The following is a 5,411-nucleotide window of genomic DNA, read 5'->3' on the forward strand; positions in this document are numbered from 1 at the left end:
CTGTTAGGTGTGCCGCCTATGACGCACGCTTGGAACGCGTGAGCGAAGAAAGGCGCGAGGGAAGGGTGCACGCACCCAGGGCGCTTCCCAACCCCCGCTTCCCGTCGAAGGTGTTGGCACGAGGTAGAGAAGCTCATGGCGGCCACAGCCGCCCTTCATGCCTCCAGCCTGCTGCTCCGTTAGGAGATGGTACAGTACTGCGGTTCCAGAGCCCAAAAATCGCTCCAGGCTCAGGAGTGCCCACTCCAAGCAAGAGATTCAGAGTCAGCATCGGGGCCCATCACCTGTACTTCCTCTCTGGCTCAATACCCAGAGGCCAAGCCCCTCAGAGCCTGTGCTGCCCAGATCCTAAGGGATGGTACAATCCCCTGAATGTTCAGGAGGCGGGAGGACCCCGAGAGGGAACTGGCTAGGGCTGAGATGCCAGAGCGCAGTCGCCAATCTACCCTCTCCTTTCTCTAGAATTTTACTCTCCAGGTATTCCTTCTTGTCTCTCCCTCCCCTTTCCTAGGAAGCAAGGATTCTAGATACATTTTATAAAATCAGAACTTATAGACCCCAAAGAGCCAAGGCAATCCTGAAAAAGAAAAAAGCTGGAGGCATAATGCTCCCAGATTTCAAACTGTATTATTACAAAGCTATAGTAATCAGAATAGTGTGGTATTGGCGTAAGAGAGATAAGTCAAAGAACAGATGGAGAGCCCAAAAATAAACCCATGCCTATAGGGCCAATTAATTTACAACAAAGGACCTGGTGTTGGGAAAACTGGGTAGCCAGATGCAAAAGAATGGAACTGGACCCCTTTCTTACACCATACACAAATATTATCTCAAAATGCATTAAAAACCTTAAACCTCAGAAATTCTAGAAGAAAACATAGGTGGTAAGCTCCTTAACGTCAGTCTTGGCAATGAATTTTTGGATGGGACAGCAAAAGTACACAAGTGGGACTATATCAAAATAGAAAACTTTTGCACAGCAAAGGAAACATCAAAATGAAAAGGCAACAAGCTGAATGGTTGAAAATATTTGTAAATCATATATCTGATAAGAGGTTAATATCCAAAATATATGAAGAACTCATACAACTCAACAGTCAAAAAAATCCAGTTAAAAAATGGACAGAAGATCTGAATAGACATTTTTCAAAAGACAAAGATGGCCAACAGGTCTGTAAAAACATGTTAAGGTCACTAATCATCAGGGAAATGCAAATCAAAACTACAATGAGCTATCACATCACACCTATTAGAATGGCTGGAATCGGGGCACCTGGGTGGCTCCGTGGGTTAGAATGGCTGGAATCAAAAGGCAAGAAATACTAAGTGTTGGCAAGGATGTGGACAGAAGAGAACCTTGTACAGGAGCAGTACTGTGCACTGTTCCTGGAAATATAAATTGGCACATTCACTATGGAAACTATTTTAATTTAATTTTAAAAATTAAAATTAAAACAGCCATATGATCCACTGCCACTTCTGGGTTTTTACCTGAGGGATACAAGAACACTAATTTGAATAGATTTATACACCCCCATGCTCTCTGTAGCATTACTTATAATAGCCAAGATGTGGAAACAACCCAGACAGTGGATGATTGAATAAAGAAAACAGGTATCTACAGGACGCTTGGGTGGCTCAGTCAGTTATGTGTCTGCCTTCAGTTCAGGTCATGATCTCAGGGTCCTGAGATGGAGTCTTGCATCAGGCTCCTTACTCAATGGGGAGCCTGCTTCTCCCTCTGCCTTTGCCTGCCACTCCCCCTGTTGTGCTCTCTCTCTCTAACAAAGAAAAAATATTTTAAATTAAAAAAAAATCTCCCCTTTAAAAAAAAAAAGAAAATAAAATAGGTATCTACACACAATGGAATATTTTTCAGTCATAAAAAAATAAAATCCTATCATTTGTGACATGGATGGACCTTAAGGGCATTATGCTAAATGAAATAAGTCAGGGAGAGTATAGGATCTCACATTTGGAATGTAAAATTTTAAAAAATAAAAAAGTTTAAAAGCACCAAGCTCATAGATACTGAGAATAGTTTGTTAGTTACAGGAGACGGAACGTGTGGGGTGGGCAAAATGGTTAAGGGAAGCCAAAAGTCACCAACTTCCAGTTAAGAAATTAAGTCATGGAGATGGGGTGTACAGGCTGGTGACTGTGGTTAATGATGCTGCATTGCATATTTGAAGGTTGCTTAGCAATTAAGTCTTAGAAGTCGTTTCATGAGAAAAAATGATTCTGTTACTCTGTATGGAGACAGATATTAATTAGGCTTTCTGTAGTGATCATCTTGCAATATCCCCAAATATCAAATCATTATGTCATACATCTGAAATTAATATAATGTGGCATGTCATTTATATCTCATTGGGGAAAAAAGAATCCATTATATTAAAAAAAAATCAGAACTTAGAGGTAGTAACTTAATGTCTTTTGAGAAAACCAGAAGGATATATCTGGGACCTAAAATTGGATTCCTGTTTTCAAGGTCATGCTCTACCATCATTTTAATACTTGTTTTCTGCACGTTAACAGATCCTATGGGCCTTTGTGTCATTCTTTTCTAATAAGTCTATGTCTGTGGGGTAAAAGAGAGATGACCTGGCAATTCAAGGTGGAGCTCCAAATTTAACTCCCTACAGACATTCTGACTCAAGTTACTTACTATTGGTTCAGTGGTGAACACATTAGAGTATTTAGACTATGGCAGAGTTTTAATGTTCTCATAATTACCCCCACTTCGTCATTGTTGTTTTTAATCTTTTGCCTTCATTTGGATCATTATCATGTAGTGGATTATTAATTATTAATAATTAAATTATTAGTCATTTTACTAGGCCAGGTAGTTTTTCAAAGTAGTTATTACAGGGATGCCTGGTGGCTCAGTTGGTTAAACATATGACTTCAGTTCAGGTCATGATCCCAGGGTCCTGGGATCAAGCCCCATATTGGGTTCCTGCTCAGCAGGAAGCATGCTTTCTCCTCTTTCTCAGCTGCTGTTCCCCCTTGTGCTCTCTCTCAAATAAATAAATTAAATATTCAAAGTAATTATTACAGTCTGTACTGCTCTCAGCAAGCAGAAGGAAATAAGATTTTGTATAACCAATATCTAAAAGGCTGTACATTAATGAGATACACAAATGGTCCTAAAATCCAGGAGTTGGAGACTATCATTTTTAAGCAGAATATTTTGACAATATTGACTTCTCACCCTCCCAATGTTTAATCAGCCTATTGTGCTTCAAAGCCCTTTTTAAAGTGAAATAAGAGAAAAATTCATGATATTACCACAATATGAATAAAATTATCATTTTACAAAAATGACAATTTTAGTAGTGGGTTTAAAGATAACCCATTACTCTATTGAAGAAATAAATCTTAAGTATAGACACATTAAAGTAAAACACAATCATGTTTCTGTGATCCAATGAATATCATAATGAATAACTCTTCAACTATTGGGTTTTCAAACAGCTTTATTGAGATATAATTTACACACCATAAAATTCACCTATATTAAGATTAGGCTTCAAGGGAGGAGTCAAAATGGCGGAGAAGTAGCAGGCTGAGACTACTTCAGTTAGCAGGAGTTCAGCTAGATAGCTTATCTAAAGATTGCAAACCCCTACAAATCTATCGGCAGATTGAAGAGAAGAAGAACAATTCTAGAAACAGAAAAACAACCACTTTCTGAAAGGTAGGACTGGCGGAGAAGTGAATCCAAAGGGATGGGTAGACAGACCCCGGGGGGAGGGGCCGGCTCCCGGCAAGCGGTGGAGCAACAGAGCAAAAAATCAGGACTTTTAAAAGTCTGTTCTGCTGAGGGACATCACTCCAGAGGCTAAACCGGGGTGAAGTCCACGCGGGGTCAGCGTGGCCTCAGGTCCCGCAGGGTCACAGAAGGATCGGGGGTGTCTGAGTGTCACAGAGCTTGCAGGTATTAGAATGGGGAAGCCAGCTACAGAGACAGAGCTGACAGTGAGCTCACAGCTCAGGGTTACCTTGAACCAGTCGCAGGCTCGGTGAGCTCAGAGCGCGGCCAGAGGTCAGGCAGACGGGAGTTACTGGGCGCTATTCTCTGAGGGCGCACTAAGGAGTGGGGCCCCGGGCTCTAGGTTCCTCCAGGCCAGAGACCAGGAGGCCGCCATTTGTATTCCTGTCCTCTGGAACTCTAGGGAAAGGGCTCAGGGAACAAAAGCTCCTGAAAGCAAACCCGAGCGGATTACTCAGCCTGGCCCCTGGTAAGGGCGGTGCAATTACACCTGGGGCAAAGACACTTGAGAATAACTACAACAGGGGTGCCTGGGTGGCTCAGTGGGTTAAGCCGCTGCCTTCAGCTCAGGTCATGACCTTAGGGCCCGGGGATCGAGTCCCACATTGGGCTCTCTGCTCAGCAGGGAGCCTGCTTCCCTCTCTTTCTCTCTGCCTGCCTCTCCGTCTACTTGTGATTTCTCTCTGTCAAATAAATAAAATCTTAAAAAAAAAAAAAAAGAATCACTACAACAGGCCCCTCCCCCAGAAGATCAATAAGAAATCCAGCCAAGACCAAGTTCACCTACCAAGGAGTGCACTTTCAATACCAAGGAGAGCAGCAGAATTCCAGAGGAGGAGAAAGCAAAGCACAGAACTCATGGCTTTCTCCCTATGATTCTTTAGTCTTGCATTTAATTTAATTTTTTTTCTTTTTCATTTTTTTCTCTTCTTCTGCTAAAACTTTTTTAACTTTTACCCTTTTCTCTTTTAATGTTTTTTAACTAGTTTAACTAATATATACATATTTTTTCTTTTTTATATTTTCTTTATTCATTTTCTTTTTTTAATTATTTTCTTTCTTTCCTTTTTTTTTCTTTCTTTCTGAACCTCTTTTTATCCCTTTTCTCCACCCTCAAGATTTGGGATCTCTCCTGATTTGGTTAAAGCATATTTTCCTGGGGTTGTTGCCACCCTTTTATATTTTACTTACTCCTTCATATACTCTTATCTGGACAAAATGACAAGGCGGAAAAAAATCACCACAAAAAAAAGAACAAGAAGCAGTACCAAAGGCTAGGGACCTAATCAATACAGACATTGGTAATATGGCAGATCTAGAGTTCAGAATGACAATTCTCAAGGTTCTAGCCGGGCTTGAAAAAGGCATGGAAGATATTAGAGAAAACCTCTTGAGAGATATAAAAGCCCTTTCTGGAGAAATAAAAGAACTAAAATCTAACCAAGTTGAAATCAAAAAAGCTATTAATGAGATGCAATCAAAAATGGAGGCTCTCACTGCTAGGATAAATGAGACAGAAGAAAGAATTAGCGATATAGAAGACCAAATGACAGAGAATAAAGAAGCTGAGCAAAGAGGGACAAACAGCTACTGGAACATGAGGGGAGAATTCGAGAGATAAGTGACACCATAAGAT

The sequence above is a fragment of the Mustela erminea genome, chromosome 3 (genome assembly GCF_009829155.1).
Source record: "Mustela erminea isolate mMusErm1 chromosome 3, mMusErm1.Pri, whole genome shotgun sequence".
NCBI classification, from domain to species: domain Eukaryota; kingdom Metazoa; phylum Chordata; class Mammalia; order Carnivora; family Mustelidae; genus Mustela; species Mustela erminea.